The sequence below is a fragment of the Sus scrofa genome, chromosome 13 (assembly GCF_000003025.6).
Source record: "Sus scrofa isolate TJ Tabasco breed Duroc chromosome 13, Sscrofa11.1, whole genome shotgun sequence".
In the NCBI taxonomy this organism is placed as follows: domain Eukaryota; kingdom Metazoa; phylum Chordata; class Mammalia; order Artiodactyla; family Suidae; genus Sus; species Sus scrofa.
This window is the reverse complement of record NC_010455.5, coordinates 113,149,823-113,175,087: the sequence shown is the minus strand read 5'-3', so window position 1 is coordinate 113,175,087 and position 25,265 is coordinate 113,149,823. Positions and strand designations below refer to the sequence as shown.

General features: G+C 35.6%; 1 protein-coding gene across 7 annotated transcripts in view; it reads right to left on the bottom strand.

Annotated features, from left to right (window-relative positions):
- The window catches only part of NAALADL2 (N-acetylated alpha-linked acidic dipeptidase like 2), a 1,365,504-nt gene that overhangs the window by 1,040,527 nt on the left and 299,712 nt on the right, over window positions 1-25,265 (bottom strand). For 3 of the 7 annotated variants that reach the window (XM_021071192.1, XM_021071188.1, XM_021071195.1), the window contains one exon: window positions 8,319-8,372. The exons of the other annotated variants lie outside the window; for them this stretch is intronic. The gene's annotated coding sequence lies outside the window, so the exon portion shown is untranslated. The remainder of the gene's footprint in view (window positions 1-8,318; window positions 8,373-25,265) is intronic. 7 annotated transcript variants of the gene reach the window in all.

Below are 25,265 nucleotides of genomic sequence, written 5' to 3'. Positions count from 1 at the left end.
TAAGGTATTAGAGAAGAAATGAATTTAATTTTTGTATCTTGAGGGTAGAAGGAGGGAAGCTGAGTGATGTTCCCTTGTTCTTTACTAGTCTCAAAGAGCATAACCCTTAAGTAAGCTTCAGACAAACCTTGTGTTCCTTTGATGCACCATGGACATATGCCATTCATAAAACTATATAATTCAGTTTATATCTGATCTTTCCACATCAAGATGTTATTACCTTTCCCTAATTTTTTTAAATCTATTATGAGCAAAATTTTTCCTAAACAAAAAATAATCCCCCCCCAAAAAAAATCTCAGAGCTACTTGTCATCAAAGGAGGGATAACTGGGGGTCTGGGAGAAAAATACAGAACAGATTAATTATTTTCTCTTTTCAAGAATAAAAAGCATAATTTTACTTTTTCTCTAAAGCTTTTTGCCAAACAAGAGATCATGCAAAAATAATAAGATGGCAGCTTGATACTAATTTAACTAGAACTCCTGGCTGTGCCCTGGCCTTTTGGTACCAGTTAACTAACTAGAAATTGGTATAAAGATACCGCAGCTAATCATGTAATCTCCATGCCTTTACACAATCACTGGCTGTGTAATATGCATTAAATTAGGACAAAAGGATCAATATCCACTGAGAAGAGCCTGCCGTAATCTACTCAAAACACAGTGCTAAGAAGGTAATGAAGAGGCAAACTTGAATAGGGAAGTAGAAGACTCTGATAAGCTTTAGAGACAAAATTAACATTTGGAACCCTTTAAAAATCATGAATGCTTAGTTTTAATTTCAAAGACTTCAAACAGCATAATAGAAATAAATAAATACGGCAGGAAAACACCATGACTATACTCTGTCATTCTCTCTGAGCCTACACCTTCATACCCCCTCAATAGAAAGGCAGCACTATGAAGTCATGTCACATTCGTGGTAAAGAACTGAAACAGTAGCATCAAATCCGTATCTGGATAAAAAAAAATAAAAAAAGTCAAAATGCAATAGCTTTACATAAAATCATACTGAAAGGACAAAATAAAGTGTATCATGTTGACAAAGGAAAAATAAAGCAGGTTTAAAATAACCTGTACGTTTTTCAGAATGAGCTACCTTTGAAAAGAAGAAATAATATATACATTGACCAGTTACATGAACTTTGTAGAGACAAAAAGTAAAGGGCTATAGTTTCTGCTCAAATATAGAAGAAGTGAATATTAGAATCCAGTGTATGGTTGAGGAGAACAAGCATAAAAACAGCAATTTATCTGAACATGCAAAGTAAATAAGCAAATAATTCTAAACTGCAAACACAATTTGCCTCTTTACCTTTGAAATGCACTTTAAATAGTAAAGAAAATGTGTTTTTCCCCACATTCTGGCTGCTTTGTAAACATTAATTAATTAATCTCAATAATACCCTTGTGAATGTGAATAGGTATTTTCTCCCTGTGTTCTACAAACGAGAAACCTATAATACTAATTATGTACATTTATAGAACACTTTTCCTTTAGGGGTGCAGGGTGCCTTATTATTTTGAAATGACTAAACAGACGTTAATTATCACCATACCTTTGTGAAGTATGTAAAGCTACAATTAGAAAAGTATGATTGAAAGTTTAAAGAGAATTTTATCATGAATTTTTCCTTCTTAAAATCACCTCTATATAACACAATTATCCAGGTTGGGTGATAATAACTACAGTAATACTGAGGTACTATTTTGGAAATATCAAAATATTGAACAGGGATTTCCCGTTGTGGCTCAGCAGTAACGAACCCCACTAGTATCCCTGAGGATTAGGGTTTGATCCCTGGCCTCGCTCCATAGGTTAAGGATCCAGCGTTGCCGTCAATTATGGCATAGGTCATAGACGTGGCTGGGATCTGGCATTACTATGGCTGTAGTGTAGGCTGGCAGCTACAGCTCTGATTCATCTCCTGGGAACTTCCATATGTTACAGGTGCGGCTCTAAAAAAAGAATAAATAAATAAATCGGTTGAACAATATTTTAAAGATACTAAAAAATTGACATCAAATACGTCTTAGAATTTCTAACCAAAAGGAAAGGAAAAAGAAAAGATGCAACAGGAAGATAGGAAGTTAAGGATAATGATAAATGAGCAGATGTTTATTAATTTAATAAATATCTACTCAGTTCTGATGATGGAACATTCACTATTCTAGGTCCAGGGAATACAAACATGAACAAAGTCCTGCTCTCATTCCAGGAGAAAGGCCACAAAAAATTAACAAATAAAATAATTTCAGTTGAAAAATAAATTTCTATGAAGCAAATACATCAGGGTAAAGAGACAGAGTGAGGATCTGAGCCCATGAAGAGAGTAGGAAAGGGACATAACATAGAGATCAAGGTCAAGAAACTGAGATGATTAGAACAAGAAAATGTTCCATTTGTGTGAAGACTACATAGCATAACATACATGAGAGGCTGAATACACAGTAATCATTCAATACAGGTTTTATGGTTTTGTTTATTTGAGGGTTTTTTTCCTTTGAGAACTATAGCAGTAGTTTAAGCTTTGAATTAGTGAATATTGTTTAGTTAATACATCTAATGAGACAAATGGCTCCTCTTATCCAGGAAAGTATTATCACAATGGTTCTCAACCCTGCTTGTACATCAGCATAGCCAGGAGGTATTTCTTAAACGATGGATACCCTGAAAGCCCTCTGAAAGAAGAATTTTGCAGGTAAGATTGATAATCTGTTGTTACTGCAGCCTTCAACAGCCCCTCTAGCACCAGAGAAGACTCAAGTACCAAGAATTTCAGGGCCAGATAAATAATGTTGACTTACCCAAATAGGAAGATTTAAGAAACAAACATGAGAGTGCAGCAGCAGTTCTTAAGGTATTACAAAATGTATGAAAGCCCTGTAGAAATTTAAAGAAAATGATCTGTGGGCTGAATCTGGCCTAACAAATGGCGGTTTGCCACAGCTGCAAAATGCACACTCTCGGATCGCATCAAATGCAAAGAATCTAATCTCAGTGATGAAGTTCTACAAAGGGTTAGGATTGGCTAGAAGTTAGTCATAATTCTTTAGGGCAGAGTGCAGTACCCCTCAACTATGAGACAGCATCCATTGGGATGTTCATGCCAAAAATTAATCCTTATTGTCATCAAGTATACACTTGTAGCAGAAATTCAGAGAATCCTGAGGGGGACATGCCAAGAAAGGAAACAAAGACTCCAGTCATTCCATAAACCCTCAAGTGACCCTCAAGTGAGAAATCACAAAAACTAGATTTTCCATTCTACACTTAAACATGGCAGTTTCAAAAGGCATAAATGTATGTATGTATGGGAAACAGTGTTGACTCCATTAGACAGCATTACAATTTTTTGGCCATCTGTATGTTCAGCTCATCTTTACATGAAAACATAATATGGATGTAATTAAGAAATAAAGGAAAACCAGCCAAGAGATACCAAGGACCTTGCCTTAAATATGATAGAATGCATTCCTTTCATTGCCTAATTTAGCTTCATTATTGCTCAAATGGGTGAGTAGTTCACACAAATTACGAAGTATACACATATATAAATATATGTAAACACAGAGATTTCTGTAAAATTTTTCATCCTCTTGTATCATTTGTGTCAATGCAAATATTGGAATTATTTCTGGTCGTTAAATGACTGTAAAAGCCAATCTAATAGTAAAAGTACCACCAAGAATCAAGAGAACCAATCTATTAAACCCACATACAACACATACACATGCTACTTGTTGAATTGCTTTTCTATCTTCCAACTGTGTTTCACTTGGAGAACACCCTTGACTGAAGTGTATTCTTGCACTCAGTGAGAAGCAATGTCATTCTATGAATCACCTATTTGCTATTTAAACTTTGAAGAGGGGTGTTATTTTGTTTTGTTTTAAAATTTTTTAAATAACTTATTGTTGATTTACAATGTTGTGCCAATTTCTGCTGTATAGCAAAGTGACCCAGTCGTACTTTTTCTCATATTGTCTTCCATCATGTTCTATCACAGTTCTCTGTGCTACATAGAAGAACCTCATTGCTTATCCATTCTAAACATAATAGTTTCCATCTACTAACCCCAAACTCCCAATCCATTCCACTCCCTCTCCTGCCAAAACTCTTTTCTCCAGGTGTGTGACGGTGTTTCTGTTCTGTAGATAGGTTCGTTTGTGCCATATTTTAGATTCCACATATAAGTGATATCATATGGTATTTGTCTTTCTCTTTCTGACTTACTTCACTTAGTATGAGAATCCATGTTGCTAAAAATGGTATTATTTCAATTCTCTTTTATGGCTGAGTTGTATTCCATTGTTTATATATGTACCACATCTTAATCCATTCATCAGTTGATGGACATTAAGGTTGTTTCCATGCCTTGACTATTGTGAGTAGTGCTGCTATGAACATACAGGTGCATGTATCTTTTTGAATTATGGTTTTGTCTGGATATATGCCTGGGAGTGGGATTGCTTGGTATTTCTTTTTTTTTTTTTTTTTTTTTTGGTCTTTTTAGGGCCATGCCACAGCATATGTTGGTTCCCAGGCTAGGGGTCCAATCAGAGCCGTAGCCGCAGGCCTACACCAACAGCCACAGCAATGCAGTATCCGAGCCACGTCTGCAACCTACACCACAGCTCATGGCAACGCCAGATCCTTAACCCACTGAGCAAGGCCAGAGATCGAACCCGCAACCTCATGGCTACTAGTTGGATTCGTTAACCACTGAGACTCAACGGGAACTCCTGGTATTTCTATATTTAGTTTTCTGAGGAATCTCCACACTGTTTTCCATAGTGGTTAGACCAATTTTCTCATTCCTACCAACAGTGTAGGAGGGTTCCCTTCTCTCCACACCTTCTCCTACATTTGCTATTTGTAGATTTATTAATGATGACCATTCTGACCATTGTAAGGTGGCATCTCACTTTAGTTTTGGTTTACATTTCTCTAATAATTAGTGATTTAAACTCTGTTTTGGGGGACTTCCTATGGTGGTTCAGCAAGATAAAAAAACAACTAGTATCCATGAGGATGTGGGTTCAATTCCCTGGCCTCACTTAGTGGGTTAAAGATTTGGTGTTGCTGTGGCTATGGCGTAGGTTGGCAGCTGCAGCTCTGATTTGACTCCTAGCCAGGGAACTTCTGTATGTCACAGGTATGGGCCTTAAAAGCAAAAAACCCCAAAAAACATAAACAAAAACCACCTCTTTTTTTGATCTAGTACTTTAACAGCTTAAATAAGATTAAACTCTTATTTCAGTAGTGAACCAACAACAGCACCTAAGAGTCAAAAACAATGGATATCTATTCTCATACTTCCCTACAAGGAGAAAAGTATATCTACAGTTTAATGATGCCAGAAAAAGGAAATTGTGACTCTGACCTGTCTCCTGGGGCATAAAAAATGTGGTATTAAGTAACGCATGAACACATGGTATTCTTTTGTCCTTCCATCCATAAAAGAGAGGAAAAGCATTCCCTATTCACCATGCAAAGATCCTGCCTATTTTTCTAGCCTAAATCCCTGTTACTCCTCCACAAAAAACCATGATTGTGGCCAGGACACTTTACTATTACTCCTTCTGAGCACATCAAGCACTTGTCTCTTCAACTCTTCACTCATTTTGTCCCCCCTTCGTAGACACTTTATTTCCCTTTGCACTGTCATATCCATTCTTTTAATCCCCTATTTTATCATTATACAGCATTCTAATATTATTTCAGTATTACTTCTAAGATCATTTTCCTCTAAATCCTATAGATCTTATTTTTATACCTCATTTATGGTACTTCCTATATACTGTCTTTCTAACTAGTGTCTATATTAGAAGGGGTCAATGAAACCTAGCACTAGGAGGGACTATAGGGGACATATGGTCCAACTGTCCAACCCATGCAGGAAGCCATTCTCTGCACTACCAGCAAATGCTTACTTTAGTTTGCTTGGCTCCCAACCTTCCTTCAGCATCCAAAGATGGGAAACACACATTTTCTTTATTAAATACACACACAGAACAATAGAACCCAGTGCAAAGTAGCCTCAGTAAATGCCTGTTGAATGAATAAAAATTCTTTATTTTAAAGTTGAATAGCTCTAATTTTGAACTAGTGCTTCCTCATACTTAGCTCAAATGTAGCTCTGTCATTTTGACTAGTGATAATTATTCTGGGCCTTGGCTTGCTTCTATACATAGCAGATGTCATATACTTCAATATCAATTATATAATGAGATTTATCTTGACCACATTGACTATTGATCCCCTTTAATCATCTAAGATAATTTCCAGACCCTCTCTTGGGAAACTTACCACTTAGATTATAGTTGAGAAGAGAGTTCAACATTCCTCTGAGCACCTGGAGTATGGAATCTCTCTCTACTTGGGGAACTGTATTAATGCCCAGCAGAGTATCACAATGCAGATAGCAAAGATTTACTCAAAATAGATTGAAAATCTATGTGATTGGCATAGCATGGATGCCCCATTACCATACCACCTCTAGAAGATACATACATTCATTCCTAACAATATTGTAGTCTATGCGTACTTTTCAAGATCATTCTCTGGCATTCAAAAGACCACCTTGATTTTCCTTAAAGTCCGTCTGCCAACTTTTCACAAGAAAACTGAAGATAAAGGCTGTTGAACCATGAAATGAGGATGGAGAACAGCATGTCTACACATGTACATGTGGAAGAGAGAAGTTCAAACTCCAGAAACAGCAGATGGACCAAGCTCCACAATGAACAGAACAGGTTGAGAGTAGAGACATCTTTGTTATTTTTTTTTTTATTCCTTTAACTTTCAATCCTTCAGGAAATCCAATCTCTAATCAACACAAAATAGTACAATTTAACAGCCACGTTATTGTTTTCTCACAGTAGACCTAGTTTTCACAGGCCTACATTCAATATTATTAGGTGCATTTGACTTCCGTAATCTTCAGAAAGTGTGCTGCTGCTTTTCTATGTCAAATAGTTAACAATCTTTTAAGTATAAATATATTTTTTCAATATTTTCAAACTCTAATCATTTCAGGGGCTAGAGTTCCAGTTTTATTTATTAGTTTCAACCACATACTTGTGTTAGAACAGAGAAAGGAGAACACTTGGTGGGAAAAGGTTGTCATAATTTTTTATGTGCTACAAAGATAAACTATAAAATACATATATGTTTTGGCCAAAATATTCTACTCATCTATTTTTCATAGAAAGAGGGTCCTTACAAGGAGGTAGGACAATGGTTTCTAAGCTCATGCCCAAGTTATCAAAGAGGAAACTGCAGCATTGTGACCCTTGAAAAGATTATAATAATTGAAAAATTACATAATCACTTTATTATTATTGTAATTGAAATTAAAGTATATAAAGCAATAAACTTTAATTACTTAATTTCTGATAACATATGGCTTACCACTACTTTCCAAACCTATTTTCATTTCTTTTGACCTAAAGTAATTTAAGGGGAAATTTTTAAAAAAAGGTTTTACTTTGATCGCATATTGTGCTGTGTACTCTGAAATGAATTATGCCTTTAAATATGTATATTATGTGTAAACAACAATGCAGGTTTATCATGCATGGTGATCAATGAAGTCCTTTGCAACTGAATCAATAATTTTTTAATTTTATCACACTGCCACCAGAATTATAAAAAGTATATAAAAATCCGTCATTGAAATGAGAGAAATCTCTTCCACCTTCAATAAGTAAAACCAAAAGCAATAAGTGCCTAGAGACTAGATCATCTGTCAGTTACAACACATCATTCCAGTTTCTCAAATTATGAATATGTAGTTTTCTGAGTAGCAAATTTCATGGCTGAGGGAGTACAAATTAGTTTGCCAGTTCACAATGAGGTAAGTGGAATTTGGGAAGGTTTCAATCACCTGGGGAGTGGATGGAGCATATGGTTCAATGTTATTCTTAAGGTTTCAATAAGAAACTATGCTATGGAGCTGCAGTGTTAACAAAGGTGTGAGTCTTTAAAGCCTACTACCTAGGCATGGGCATTCTCATGAGGTCTGTCAGCATGCTGGGAGTAGTAAGCATTACATAGAATCTCAGTTTCTATTTCCAGTATCATTACCCCACTTACACACCCTTTAGGAGGACACCCAACATCCTCAGGCCAATTTTCATACATACTTTGTAAACCTGTAGAATATCTCTATGTAAAGTTATAAGAGTTGCATGGCTCTTTTACTGTGTGCCAAAAAAAGATTTCAGGCTCAAGTAAGACATATTTGTTTTACTTGTCTAGGTGTATCCATCAACAGCATTTATTGAGCTCCCACCGTGTGTAAAGATTCTTACTTGAAGAAAGTTGATCCAGAAAGGAAGAAGGTAAGTGCCTCTGCCTTCCAACTGCTGAGGAAGGAAAAACAATAAATGAATATGCAGTGGAGGTTTATTTTTAACCCAGCATTCTCAGAAATCACATTCAGAAAACAGAAGCTCTTTTTTTATTTAATTTTTTTTAAACAGATGCTCATTTTAGCCATGTTAGTTGCAGAGATGTGACACCAGATTGCTCTTTAAGAAAAGATTTGCTGCCTACGGGAAAGGAGTATGATTTGCCTCAGCCTTCCAGCTTATTCTCAGGACAGCTCCTAGCCAATCATTAAGCAAGCCAGTGCATCAGAGCCAAGCATGTCCTCTCAGCAAAGGGCATCTTTGCTCTGGGGGTGGAAACCCTGATGGCAGAGGTGCACCATGATATGACAGCTTCCTTATACAATCCTACTTCTGCTCTTTTTCTTTCACAGACATTATTCACCATTAAATGTTTTGCATGCCTAATTCCATATCTAAGATTCTTTGTGGAGAACCCAACTTACTTGCAACAGAGAGTCTTTTCAATGTATTTATAATTATTTTCTGTAATTAAAAAATGAATGAGATACTGATACATGCTACAACTTGCCTGAACCTTGAAAATATTAGGCTAAGTGAAACAAGCATCACAAAAGACTGCATTATATGATTCGATTTTTATTGAAATGTCCAGAATAAGCAAATTTGTAGAGGCAGAAAGCAGCTTAGTTGTTGCCAGAGCCTGGGAAGATGAGGAGATGGGAACTGACTGCTAAGGGGCATATGATTATTTTGGGGAGGAGTGAGAAAAGTGTTGTAAAATTGACTGCGGTAGTGGTTGCACAACTCTGAATATCATAAAAGCTACTGAACTATACACTCTAAATAGGTAATGTTAGGGCCTATGAAATATCTCAATAAAGCCATTAAATAATTTATTTTAATAGACTTTCCTATTTTCTGAAACATACCATACTCATAACAGTGACACTAGGAGGCTATAGGAGGACCCGTGGGCATTCTTTTTGACTGTTGTCACTTCCCAGTGCATGAGTATAGAGCAGCCTAGCTCTTCTATTTGGAAGATCTGAAGTGAAAATCAAACTACAAAATTTGTAAAATTATTAAACTAAATTTGTATACAATTCTACGACTCTAATCGCTTGCTTTTGGATGAAGGGAAAGCCAAGGCTCTCTGAGTGTTCTCTCATTGTTTAGAAGCCTCCTTTTCTGTTACTGTTGTGATTAGAATAACAGTGTCCAGAATTCATTTTGTATGTAGATGTGTGTATATAAGGATATATCTGCAGCAGGATCTTATGTGAGACTTTCTCTTTTGGTGCAGAATTGTTGAAGGTGTTAAGTATTCCATGTTTAGAAGAAAATGAGTAGTCTGTGAGGATGAGACATGAATTTACTAGAAGGAGACAAAACTGGCCCTGCTACCACTAGCCATCAGTTTATCTCCTCTGTAGAATCTGCAAAGGGACAAAGTTATCATCAAATCCTCTGCCATTGAGGTATCAATGTTCATGATGAGAAGCTATTGTCTTTCCTTAAAGCCAAGAGTAGGATGTGGCGGTATTACTGAGAGACTATATGAGGTACCTGAGAGAAAGGGATTCAGGCATTTCATTCCCTGGTTAGATGTCTGTTTGGCAGCTAACTAGCATATCTATCTCAGAGTCTGTCCAAGTAATAGGAAAAGAGTACTGAAGAGAGATAGCACAGCTAAGATAGGACATACCAGTGGGTCAGCCTATAATCCACCATTTGGCATTGCAAGGATATCTGAGTTTCTGGTGGACCAGGCGAATGCCATAGAAGGAAGCTAGTATGTAGCTATTTGTTGCATTCAATATAAGAGATCCACTTGCAGGGCAAAGAGATCCTAACAGTAAGAAGCTGAGGGTTAGATAAATAGTACTGGGAGCAGGGGAGGTGGGAAAATGAAAGATGTGTGGTGGGCGGATGACAGAGGGCAGAATGTTGAATTCAGGTCATATAAATTGACCAATTAATCTTATAAAAGTGCATCCAGAGTTAGGTCAGAGTTTTTGTGAAATAAGTAGTGTAGTTATTACCACCATTTAATTCTGGTTTCCCAGAATGACGCCTGCAGTTAAACAATCAAAACTGCTTATTATATCCAATCAATAGCTTCTACTACTTGGATCAGTCTGATTCACAACACTACACTTTTCAAATCACATTTCCTTAAATTCATTCTTTAAGGAAAACACCAATTAGCTTCCTATCATAGACAATTAAAAAATCTGCACACTAATTACCATCCTCTCTACTCAGTTTGAATCTACAAATATTTTAAAGCAAACTGCAATAAAAATCGGAGGCGGGCAGGGTCGAAGCAACGCATTTCTATTGCTCTCTAATGCAGAAATAAATTATTCTTGAAAAGCCCTGCACATATATTTTCATTCTCTAAGTCATTTAGGAAGAAGAGAGTAGCATAGCAGCCCTGTGACATCAAATATTAAAGACAAAAGACTGTGGATTTCAAGAACGCAATCATACTTAAGCCACTGGTTAATTTCTATATTTTGAGACAGCTTAGTCTTATCCTATATATCAGAAAGTATGCATCAATTACTATCATGATCATCAAAAATAAAATCTCACTGGGAGAAACACCAAACAATGAGTTTTATCAAGGAAAAACTGTGTTCAATTTGTCTCTGTTCCCCCTGCCTAAACCAATGTTTAACCACATGGTTTTAATAAGAGTGTAGATAAAAGGTTGAGTGTGTGCATGGAGTGAATAATCTTTTCCTATTTCTCCATCACTTTCTAAAGCCAGTTAGTCAGTTTCACTCTAGATATGTCTCTGGAATTTACTACTTCTCGTTAAAGCCCCTCCAAAATTCTGCTAGAGCTTTATTCTCTCTTACATTCTTCTAACAATCTCTCCAATGATTTCACCTCTTGAAGGCATCATTGCAGGTAACTTTTTAATTCAAAAGTCAGAGCTATCACTCTCCCACTGCCAAATTTCTACTGGCTCTGGTTGGTGTACGTGTAGGATACAATCTAACCATCTCATTGAAAAAAATACAATGCCTTTGTGATCAGTCTCCAAGCTAGTTCTTTTTTAATTTTTTTCTGGCTGCACCCAGGGCATGTCAAAGTTCCCCGGCCAGGGCCAGGGCTACAACATAACTGAGCCACAGCTACTGCAATGCCAGATCCTTAACCAGCTGCACCACAAATGGACTTCCCAAACTACTTCTTTGTGTTCATTTCTGCCCATTTCCTCACCAAGTCTCATGCATCTATTTATCAGTAATACCTGGTGTCTCTCAGCACCCTAAATAATCAATGTTCTTGTGTGATTTTGCCTGTCAGCCTACAACATTCCTTACCATTCTTTCTTCATCCAGCAACAAGCACCTTCCTAGCACTGCACTGAGTGTTGAATAGAACCTTACATTGTACTCAAAAGAAATTTATTATTTTATATCAGTACACATCTCTGATGTTACCTCTGTCTCAAAGCCTTATTCAACTTTCTCTGACAGAGGTAGAAGTATTCCTATTATGATATGGTTTTGCTCTAATTTCTGTGTCTCTCTCTTTTTTTTTTTTTTTGGTTTTATCTTTTTAGGGCTGCATTTGCGGCATATGGAGGTTCCCAGGCTAGGGGTTGAATCAGAGCTGTAGCTGCCAGCCTACACCAGAGCGACAGCAACGTGGGATCCGAGCCACGTCTGCGACAGCTCAGGGCAAGGCTGGATCCTTAACCCACTGAACAAGGGCAGGGATTGAATCCGAAACCTCATGGTTCCTAGTCAGGTTCGTTAACCTCTAAGCCATGACAGGAACTCCTAATTTTTGTGTCTTAAATATTTGTGTGTGTTTGTATCGTCTCCACTAAAGATCAGGGGCTTTGCCTCTCATCTACATCCCTGACATTTAAAAGAACCCTAGGTTTGCAAAATAAATGTAAATTAAAAAGCACGAGTGAATGATCAAAGTGATAGAAATAGACATTCAGATATTTGAACAACAAAAGAAATTCAATAATTCAGACTACATAAATTCTAAACTAATGATGGTTGAGACAAGGCCCAGGAAAAAAATTTATCAAGTTTACCAACTTTTAACATAAGAATTTGATTATTAAATGTATCTTAGAAAAAGGTATAAAAAAGAATATTAAAAGTACTTCAGCTAATTTTTTAAGTATGTGAAAACAATTAAGATGAAAATATTTATTTCCTAATATCACATATATTCTTTAATACGAATAACCTACTGAATTGTATTAACTAGTATTTTGAATTGCATTTTCACTAATACATGCACTCCATTAATCTGTAATATTACTAATCTTACTATTCATAGATAAGAAGTAGCGGAATCACCCAAGTTCCCGTAAATTTGACTTTAGGCTTTCAGATCTCTAATGGATTTTTTTTTTTTTCTATCAACTTAACATCTTAATATTTGTTGGCTTTGATCAAAATAATGATTACACATCACTCTTTCATTACATAGTGAATCTTCTTCCAAATTGGTAGGCACTCTAAGGAAAGATAAAGTCTAATATCAAGTTTCTATTCCCTTTGTTTGAACTCACAGTGATTAACATTCCTAAGAGGCACGCATGTGTGTTTTCTGCATAATTCCCTTCATATACATACATGAATGTGTATGTGTGTATTTTTACATATAAATTGTGATTTAGCTAAATGTGTCCAGATACAGACACTTATAGATAGAATAGATTATTTCCTGGTCTAAATATGAATTCATGGGAGGAGGCGCATAGGACTGGGTCACTTTGCTCTACAGCAGAAACTAAAGGAACACTGTAAATCAACTATACTTTAATAAAATTTTTTTTGAATTCTAAAAAAAATATGAATTCCTAGAAAATGTTATCATTGATATGCAGTTTCCAAAGATAGGAAATCTAATATTTATATTGTTACATTTATAGAAAAGTATAGATAATTTCTGTCTTACAGAAAAAATATGGAGGCCTATATATTTAAGATTGGTCACTGGAGAAGCAAAAGTTTTTTTTATTTCAATAGACCATAGACCATAGGGTTTGGTTCTGGAATAAAGACTATTAGCTTTTAAAATAATTTCTCGGGGAGAGAAATGAAATAAAATTCAAGAAAATATGAAAAAAATCAGAGGAAAATTATACTTGTTTTCAAAAGAATGAAATGAAGTTTCCCATAGCAGGAAAAAAATATGTTGCTAGAGTAAACAGACTATAGGTATGTCCAAATTGCAGTTTTTGTGCTTTACTTTGCCATGTCTTCATGGTCCAGTATGAATCATATTATAAAATGTAAAATGAAAGGTATAATAATGTTAAAAAATAATTTGGAATATTCTAATACTCTACCTTTGGTTCCACTTTTAAATATTTGAAATATTAAATAAAACAGATTAATAGATATACCAATAATATACTTAAATACATATTTTATTTAAAAAAAAAGCTTATATATGTAATTGGACTTATGGCTTATGATGCTTAATTTTATATGTCAATGTGACTCAGATAAGCAAAGCCCAGACAGGTGGTAAATCATTATTTCTGGGTGTGTCTGTAAAGGTCTTTCTATAGAGATTAGCATTTGAATCATAGACTGAATAAAGATCCCATCATCTAATCCTTTAAAAGCCCAAAGAGATAAAGAAGGTGGAGGAAAGATGAATTCATTCTCTGTTTAAGCTGGAACATTGATCTCTTCCTGTCCTTTGTCTTTTCCTGTTCTTTGCCCTTGGACTTTAACCAGGACTTAGGCCATTGGCTCCCTGGTTTTTCAGGGCCTTCAGACTCAGAGAGGGACTTTTATCACTGGCTCCTCTGATTCTTAGGGATGGGGTTGGGACAGGAATTATACCACCAGCTTTCCTGGGTCTGCAGCTTTCAGGTGGCAGGCTGTGGGACTTCTCAGTCTTCATAATTGTACTAGTTAACACTCATAATAAATCTCTTTCTATATATCTCTCCGCACACCCTATATGTTCTGTTTTTTTGGAGACCAGTACATGACTTCATTCAAACAATGGAAGTAAGAAATTCTTTCAGCAATATGTTAAAACACTTTAAGATTTTTCTAATCAGTCTCTTTACCTCTGTATTTCTGTTCTCTTGGCAGCTACTGTATTTGCTGGCCCAGGTCACAACCATGGACTTTTTGATTTGATCAGAACCAAAACCCTTTCCACTTCCCTACCATTGCACTCTTTGCTCATTCAGTCAGCTCTACACCAGGAATTTCACAGGAAAACAAAAATATAAAAGATAATAAGGGAATTATTCTAGCTGAGCTTAGATATTGCTGATCATCTATTTTTGGAAGATTGTAAAAGTAGAAACAGAAAATAAAAGCCCAAAGAGAAAGTCAATCACTGGACACTGATGTAAACATGTCCCAATGTCAGGATCTATCACTTGGGTATGACCGAGCCAAGGCAGCCAGGCTCAGCCCTCTGGCACATGGAAGGCAGGGAATGGCCTCCTACTAAGCAGTGGATAGTGACTGGCAGGAACCAACTAGTAGACACCATAAAACTTTGGGGCAGTGTAGCATGAAGGTGTTTGATGAGCAATGAGAAAGCCTACCCAGAATTTGAATGTTAGATCCTGGTGATGTGTCCTGCAAAAGGCAGCTTTTGCACTTTGAGGTAAGTATGCTGAAGTTTAAGGGGGTGTGTTAAGTATGCTGAAGTTTAAGGGGGTGTGTTTGGTGGAAAAAGGAGTTGGCAGGGGAAACTAGATTTCACATTAGACAGAAGAATTGACCTGGACAACTTAACCAAAGTACCTCACCAGGATTTGGGGAGATTTGAAAAGTTTGATGTCCTCTGATATCAACTGCAGTTAAATTAATTCTTGCTATTTAATTGCAGTGCATTCTAACTTCTGGAAGTTGTAACTTTTGAGATGTTCATCTGTGCCTATTTTCACCATGCTTTCAACCCACTCTTTCAGAAAATTCAGGGCTATCCACGCTCAAGAGATCATGTGGGACTGGACCAAAAGTTGTTGCCTCCTTGTAGACCTAGCCAAGCACTAGGGCTGCTGCCATAGGCTGTGCAGTGTGTGGAGTACAAAATTCCTTTTTTTTTTTTTTTTTTTTTTTTTGTCTTTTGTCTTTTTGTCTTTTTTTGTTGTTGTTGTTGTTATTTCTTGGGCCGCTCCCGCGGCATATGGAGGTTCCCAGGCTAGGGGTTGAATCGGAGCTGTAGCCACCAGCCTACGCCAGAGCCACAGCAACGCGGGATCCGAGCCGCGTCTGCAACCTACACCACAGCTCACGGCAACGCCGGATGGTTAACCCACTGAGCAAGGGCAGGGACGGAACCCGCAACCTCATGGTTCCTAGTCGGATTCGTTAACCACTGCGCCACGACGGGAACTCCCAAAATTCCTAAAAGCATGGGTCACATGACAGTGAAGTGAGTGGCACTCCCAAGAGTTACCATTTTGTCTGTGGTAAACAGAATGCACAGCTATGTGTGTAGGCTCTGCCTAAGGCCCACGGAGAGAGGGGTAATTTCAGCTTACTCCACCCTTAATATAGGACTTCATGTTATCTAATCCATTACAGAAGGTCAGCTCCCACAGGGCAGGTTCTTTTGTTCATTTTCTTCCTAGGTATATGCCAAGTACTTATGCCTGTTCCAAAGTAGACACTAGATAACTATTTGTTAAAGGAAAGGAAGACTCTAAATCTAGAGCAGGTAAGAAGATTTGGCTAGTGTTTATTTAATGAGGCTGCTATAAAGAAATCATAGAAATAAAAAAAGACATGATAGTGGCCTAAGTGGCATAGGCACTCCTTTTTTGAGGAGGGTACCCTCTGATGTTGCCTAAAAAAAAAGAAATGATCAAGTTCATAGCTTTGCTTATTGACATACAATGTGCACACCAGACACTGTCACTTACCCCTTACCTTTACTTCATTTCTAATTCTCAAAAGAGCCTAATAGATATATTGAAGAAAGCAATGGACCTTAAGAATTTCAGTAAGAGATTATGTCAAGATCAACAATACCAGGGGCTGTAAGGACACATTAGAATGATGGCTTCAATAAAATAAAATGAAATAATGCCATTTGCCCCAACATGGATAGACCTAGAGATTCTCACACTAGGTGAAGTGAGAAAGAGAAAGATAAATAAAATATGATAAAACTTATGTGTGGAATCTAAAATGTGACACAAGTGAACTTATCTATAAAACAGAAACAGACTCACAGACATAGAGAACAGACTTGTAGTTGCCAAGGGGAAGAAGGGGCAGGAGAGGGTTGGGTTGAGAGTGTGGGACCAGCAAATACAAAATATTATATATAGAATGTGATAAACAACAATGGGTCCTACTATATAACTATAGTAGGGAACTATATTCAATATCCTGTGATGAACCATAATGGAAAAGAATATGAAAAAGAATATAGATATGTATAGCTGAATCACTTTGCTATACAGGAGAAATGAATACAACATTGTAAATCAATTTCAATAAAAAATAAATAAATAAAACGAGGCTTCAAATTAGCCACCTTAAAATTCCAAGCCTCATAGGCCAAAAGCCATATCTAAAGACTGGATAGTGACCAACTTTTGGAAAGTAAAAACTGATCCAGGAAAGTAATATGATATCAAAACTCAATGCAAACATTACATAATGACAGCCAAATAGAACAAGAAAGAAGAGGGTGTACAGAGTCATTCCCCAGCAAAAGCAGAAGTCTCTTACTTTGCAAGCTGCCTCTGTTATAACATCAATAGTACAACAATTTGAGGACAAAATGCTGGAACCTTTAAAACATCAAGGGGTATTTATCTGAAATGATACTGAAGTAGACCCAGCAGTGGAAGAAAAGTTGCTTTTCCCAAAGGTCTTACGTATGCGTATCATTCAAACTGGTGACTATAACTGACTCAGAGTTTAGTGCAGAGCAGCACGGTGGCTCTCTCTGTCTCCTCTGATTACTTCTTTCACTGTCACACTATTAGGTGAGGACATCACATTCATTTTGGCAGGCAGGCACTGTATGATATGAAAACTCGAGTGATAGAAAATAATAAAAGCAACTTCTCGTGTTACCGTTTTGCCAACAAGTGGCATTTTATAAAATTATATTAAAACCTATGCCATCTGCAAAGCTGCCCTAAATCTTGCATTTGAAAATAAATAAGGATTCACCCTTAAAAATCTTGGCCTTAGCAATATTGTCATCAGATAACCTAAAAAAGATACAAATATGACAGGCATTCATTCCTATCTCACACCTTCTGCTCCTATAATAAAAATGACAAATTTCTGAAAATTTTAAAACTACATGCTGCCCATCTTTTAATGTAAGAACAAGGTACAGGGAAGTGAGAACAGCAAGGGTGGAGGAGTGTGTTTGGAAGAATGAAGTTCTTCCTTCCTTTCTTCCTTCTCTCCTTCTTTCCTTCCCACCTTCATCCTTTCCTCTTTCTTTCTCTCTTTCTTCCTTCCTTCCCTCATTCCTTCCTTTCTTTCTCCTTTCTTTCCACCCTTTCTTTCTTCCTTTCTCTCTTCCTCTCTTTCTTTCCTGAAAAGATAAACCTCGGCATTTTCTCTCCATACTGGTAAAAAACTTGCCCTCTGGGGAATTCCTGTCGTGGCACAGCGGAAACGAATCTGACGAGGAACCATGACGTTGCGGGTTCGATCCCCGGCCTCGATCAGGGGGTTAAGGATCCTTGTCGTGACTTGTGGTGTAGGTTGCAGATCCGGCTCGGATCCCGTGTTGCTGTGGCTCTGGTGTAGGCTGGCAGCTACAGCTCTGATTCGACCCCTAGCCTGGGAACCTCCGTTTGCCGTGGATTCGGCCCTAAAAGGACAAATGACAAAAAAAAAAAGAAAAAACTTGTCCTCTGGATGATACTGTAAGCTCAAGTATTTCACAAAAAAAATTATTTTTTTTCCATGTAAATAATCTTCTCCATTTGGTGAAGTATTTAATATCATTAAGCAAATTTTAGTACTCAATTTGTAAATAGCTGAGCTATGTGTGTGTGTCTCTTTACATATATGTGTGTAATCCAGTCCAAATCACTTGTTTGGCTTTTCCGTTTCTGGCCATTTTATGTCTCTTTGTGTCCTTTCCATGCTGTCATAGAAATAGAAAAGAAACAAAGACAGGTAGGAAGTAATTTGTCCATGTGTAATCTCTAAGTACGCCATAACAAATTTTGGCTCCATTTACTTTATACGATCTTTCAATATCCAAATAAGTTGCCTCTGATTGTTCCTATATCATGAGACTCACACTGTAAGAAGGCTACCAGGTGTACTTCTGTTTAATCATTGATCTTATTTCTCCCCTCCTCTCCACTCTCCCCGCTACTGCCAGAGTACATGTCCTTACTCTTCTCTAGCCCAAAAGTTACTGGTGACTAATTTTATTAATGATTGATGTTTCCATAAATTAATTCTTAAAAACTGCCCATTTCAACCTTCTAACAGCAGTGTGATATGTGGTTGGTTTGCTTTGAACTTTTAAGTCTTAGGAAAAGAAACTGCATATGTGGTACAAAAGTTGCCTAGATTAAAACCAAATTGAAACAAAAGGTCATGAACAATAGCATATATGATCACAATAATCACCACTTATAATTCTACTTAGGGTCTAGCAGGTATGATGTTTAATTTCCACTTTAATAAAAATAGTAGATAGTAGAAAGAAGGGGGCCAATGGACAGAATTGGCTCTGGCAGTAATTACCTCTGCATTCCTGGAAATTCTCGAAACTCTCTGGAATACGAAGATCAAGTTGGATTAGATGGTTTCCTAGGTCTCTTCTCCTTTAAAGCTCTTTTATTCTATTTAATCTTTCTAAGTTTAAGTTTCCTAATTTAAAATTCAGTAGAGGGAGGAAATTGATTAGTTAACTTTAGTCCTAACCATCCCTAAAATCTTATGATTTTAAAATGGTTTGGGATTTTTAATTTTTTTGACTTTCCAACCAAGAGGGAAAACTAATATATGGATATATAGATCTTAAAAAATCCAATTTCAAATTATTTTCACCCTAGAGTTTTCATCAATGTGACCATTTTCATAGGTATTTTTCATTTTCTATTAATACTAAATACAATGCAAATTCACTGAACTTTTTCTGCTGCAAAGAGTGAGTTTCAGATAACTGCTACTACTTTTTTCTCTCTTAATAATCTGCTTTAGTGCATAAAATACTAAAATTTCATTATATTAATTATTATATTTATATATTCCTCTGTACAGAATTAGAAATTTAAATTCATAGAATATTTTCAAGATATAGTCAAATGTATAGGTCAATGTAGAATATTTAATATAATAAGACTAGTCCAATGTTACAGTGAATAGTTCATCATAGGATCAAATATGATACCTTAAAATTAGAAACATACTTAGGGCTAAAGTTACTGTTTGTTTCTTTTTAAATTTTTTAAAATATATTTTTTCCTTTTTATGGCCAAATCTGCAGCATGTCAACTTCCCGGGCTAGAGGTCAAGTTGAAGCTGCAGCTGCAGACCTAAGCCACAGCCAGGGCAACACTGGATCCAAGCCACATATGTGACCTACACCACAATGCCAGATTCTTAACCCACTCAGTAAGGCCAGGGATCAAACCAGCACCCTCACAGACTCTATGTCTGGTTCTTAATGTGCTGAGCCACAACAGGAACTCCTAACTGTTTATTTCTTAATTCTTCTTGAAATTATGATTATGTTCCTTTATTCACAGTCATTACTTTGAACTTCCCTCTTACACCAAGAAGCTTTAACTACAGCATTGTGAATGGAATGCATTTATTATAAATTACACATTATAAAGATATAACTCACTTATTAAGGAAATCTCTTTAATTAAAGGTTTTATTTTTCTTAAACTGTAGCTTTAAGGTAATATATTTTTCATTCATGACATTACTATTGCAAATATTAAAGTTACAACTTGGTACCTAGTGAATAGTGTACTATGATCTGATTTTCTAAATAAGTTTCAGTATGTTAGGGACTGACACTGAAGAGTTGCCTCAGTATGACTCTGGGACAATATATTAACATTCTAAAGTATCTCTAGTCACCATAGAGTCCGAACTCTGACTTAGAATATTCTAAAATTTAATTTTTTTTCAGTAAGTTTCTTTCTACTCCTTTTTTTCCCCCTTCACAACTAGGATTGACCTAGTCCTAGACCAAGGAGAAAAGAGCTAATTTAACAAAGTCAGCTGTTCAATATCAAGTTCAGGTTTAGACAGTAGCATAATAAAGGATATCTATTAAGGATTCTGAGCTCAGGAGTTGGATAAACTCAAGTTAGAATCTGACATCTATCACTATGTGACTCCAGGCAAATTAGGTAAAATGTAAGCTTTGGTCTCCTAATTTGTAAAACTGGAACAAAGCAGTGTATTTTCAAAGGATTCTAGGGAAAATAAAAATGAGATAATACACCTTAATACTTGGTGAAGTACCCTGTACAGCAATCAATTAAATTACTATATACTTTATTTGACCTGTTACTTCTTAAAAAAACACCTTGTGAGCCTTCATTGGATATATAAGGAAATAAGTTTTTGTGATTTTTTTTTTTTTTTTAATGTAAAAGGCAACATAAAACTGCAGTGGTGTCACAAGCTTGCCAGAACTCATAGTTATATCTTCCACATACTTCGTAGCTGGAAACTGGCTATGAACTACTGGGAACCACAGAGGTAAAGCATACAAGTTCTGGTCCAAGATGGCAACATAGAAAGCTACAGAAGTCACTTCCTTTTATGGACATGGCTATCTACAGTTACGAATAGAGCAATTCAATCTGAAAGAAATCCAGAAACAAGTGACTGACTCCTACACATGAGGAAAACAAGAAAATACCTACATCAAAACAAGTCTTGGAACATAAGAACTGCAGGCCATAATAGAACAATATGATATATTCAAAGTGCCAAAAGAAAAAAAAATACTAAGCAAAAATACTCTATCCAACAAAGTTGCCCTTCAGAACTGCCCTTCAGATAAGCAAAAGCAGAAAGAATTCATCACCATTAAGCCAGCCTTACAAGAAATGTTAAGGGAAATTCTTCAAGCTGAAACGAAATGACACTAAGTAGTAACAGTAAAACACATAAAAGTATAGATCTCACTAGTAAAGACATATATACAATTAAATTAAGAACACTCTAATATTATAATGGTAATGGGTAAATCACTTATAAATCTAGTATGAAGGTTAAAACACAAAAATATTAATATAACTAAAACTCTAATGATTCATTAATGGATGTACAGTGTAAAAGGATGTAAATTGTGACATCAAAAAACATAAAATGTGGAGGTGGGAAGAATAAAATATAGAGATTTAGTATGTATTTGAACTTAAGTAGTTATTAGTTTAAAATACACCATTAAGAATATAAGATGTTTTATATAAACCTCATGTAAATCTATAGTAGATACATAAAAGATAAAGAGAAAGGAATCTGAGCATATTGTTAAAGAAAATGGTTAAATCACAAAAGAAGAAATTAAGGGAGATCCCGTTGTTGCCTAACAGGTTAAAGACCTGATGCTGTCTTTGTGAGGATGTGGGCTAGATCCCTGCACTCATTTGGTGGGTCAATGATCTGGCCTTAACACAAGCTGTGGCACAGGCTGCAGGTGCAGTTCTGATTAGACTCCTGACCTACAAACGTCCTTATGCTGCAGGTTCAGCTGCATTAAGAAAAAAAAAAAAAAAAAAAAAAAAGGAGAGGAGCACAAGAGAAAAAAGCAACAAAGAAATTACAAAAATAGCCAAAAAATCAATAAAGCAAGAATATTAAGTCAATAACTAGCAATACTTACTTTGTTACTGGACAATGTTCTCCCATCCAAAAACTGTTGCTGAAAGAATAAAACAAACAAAAAACAAAAACAGCTATATCCTGCCTTCAAGAGACTCACTTCACAGGTAAGGACACAGACATGGAAAGTGACAAGATGAGAAAAGATATTCCATGCAGGTGAAAAACCATATGAAAGCTGGTATAGGCTACACTTACATCAAAGTAGACTTTAGGCCAAATATTGTAATAAGAAAAAAAAATTACATAATGATAAAGAGGTCAATCCAACAAAAGGATATAACATTCATAAATATTTATGCATCCCCAACATAGGAGCACCTAAATATATAAAGCAAATATTAATAAACTCATTCAAAGGGAGAAATAGCCATGCAATAATAATAGGGAACTTTAATAGCCTGTTTTCAATAATGGACAGATTATCTGGCAGAAAATCAGTAAGAAAACTCTGAATTCAAATGATATATTAGACTAGATTGACTTAGTAAACATTTGCAGAACATCCCAAAAGCGGTAAGATACACATTCTTCTCAAGTGTGCATGGAACATTCTCCAGGATAGATCATAAGTTAGCCCACAAAATAGGACCTGATAGATTTAAGAAGATTGAAATCAATCAAGCATCTTTTCTAACCACAATTGTGTGAAATTAGAACTCAACTACAAGAAGGAAACTGGAAAACTAACAAATATGTGACATTTAAACAACATGCTACTGAACAACTAATGAGTTGAAAAGGAAATCAAAAGAGAAATAAAATCCTGAAACAAGTAAAAATGGAAATACAAAATACACAATTTTATGGTGTGTAGTAAAAGCAGGTCTAAAAAGGTAGTTTATAGAAGTAAACATCTTCAAGAATTAAGAAAGATCTCAATAAACAACCTAACTTCACACCTCAAGGAACTAGAAAAAAAGAAAAAATTAAGGCCATATTATAAGAAAAAGGAGAAAAAAAAGAGCAGAAACAAATTAGAAACAAAAAGACAACAGAAAAGATTAAGAAAAGTAAGAGCCATTTTTCTGAAAAGATAAGAATACTAGACAAACTTTTAGTGAGATACAAACTGGGCATAGGAAGAATGCACATCAACATAATAGAGAGCATATATGATAATTCCACAGTAATACCATACTCAACGTTAAAGCAAGACCAGGATTCCCACATTCACCATTCTTATTCAACATAGTACTGGAAGTTTTACTAACTGCAATTAGGCAACATAGAAATAAAAGGCATCCAAAAAAAAAAGGAAGAAGTAAAAGTGCCCTTATTTTCAGATAACATAGCTTAAAGATTCCATCAAAAAAACTGTTATAATTAATAAATCCAGTAAAGTTGTAGATACAAAGTCAATATAGCAAAATCAGTTGTGTTTAAACATACTAACAACACTATCAGAAAGAGAAATTAAGAAAATTATCCCATTTATAACTGCATGAAAAAAATAAAATATGTAGCAATAAATTTAAGAAGGTAAAAGATCTGTACCAGGATATTATAAGACACTGATGAAATAAATCAAAGAAGAGACACATAAATGGAAAGATATTCTGTGCTCATGGATTAGAAGAATTAATCTTGTTAAAATGTCCATACTATCCAAAACCATCTATAAATTCAATTAATCCTTTTCAAAATTCCAACTGCATTTTTTATAGAAAAGAAAAAATGAACTTAAATTTTGCATGGGATCGCAAAAGGCCCCGCATATCCAAGGCAATCAGAAGAAAGAGGACAAAAACTAGAGCCAACATGTTTCCTGATTTCAAATTATATTACGAAGCTATTGTTATTAATACAGCATGGTATTGCCATAAAAACAGAGATATGGTTCAAAGAACAGAACAGATACTCCAGAAAAAAATTAATCATATATCATCAATTAATTTCTAACATAGGACCCACCAATATACAATGGGAAATGAACAATATCTTCAATAAATGATACTGGGAAAACTGGACAGCCACATACAAAAGAATAAAACCGGACCACTATCTTACACTATAAACAAAAATTGACTCAAATCAAAATTTGAACTTAAAACCTGAAACCATAAAAGTCCAAATGAAAACATGAGGGGTAAGCTCCTTGATATTAGTCTTGACAATGATTTTTTGAATTTGACACCAAAAGTGAAGGCAACACACAAACAAAAATAATCAAGTGGGATTATTTCAAATAAAAATCTTCTGCACAGCAAAGAAAACCATCAGCAAAATGAAAAGACAACCTATGGAATGGAAGAAAATAGTTGCATATCATATATCTGAAAAGGAATTAATATCAAAATGTATAAAGAACTCATACAACTAAATGGGAAAAAATAAACAATTGATTTTAAAGTGGACAGAGGAACTAAACATGCCTTTTTTTCCCTAAAAGACATTCAAATGGCCAATGGGTACATGAAAATGTGCTCAGCATCACTAATTATGAGGGAAATGAAAATCAAAATTATAATGAGCTATCACCTTACACTGGTAGGAACGGATGTCATTAAAAAGCAAGAGAAATGTTGAAAATGTGGAGAAAAGGGAAACCTTGGGCAATGTTGATAGGTCTGTAAATTGGTAAAACTACTATGGAAAACAATATGGAGGCTTCTGAAAAATTAAAATAGAATTAACAAATGAGCCAACAATTTTTCTCCTGTGTATATATCCAAAAGAAATGAAAACAGGATATTAAAAAGTTATGTGTACCCCCACCCCCATGTTTATTACAGCATTATTTACAATAGACAAGATATGGATGCAACCTAAGTGGCCTTCTATAAGTGAATGGATAAAGAAGATGTGGTATACATTATACAATGGAATATTACTCCACTTAAAAAAAAAAAAAAGATGAAATCTTGCCATTTGCGACAACATGGATGGACCTTAAGGGTAATATGCTAAGGGTAATAAATTAGGTAGAGGAAAATAAATATGGCATGATAGCACTTTTATGTGGAATCTTAAACAAAAGAAAACAAAAAAGTCAAACTCCTAAAAATGGCGGATAGAAAAGAGGTTTCCAGAGGCTAGGGAGTGGGAAGGACAGGGTGGGCTTGGTACAAACTTTCAACTA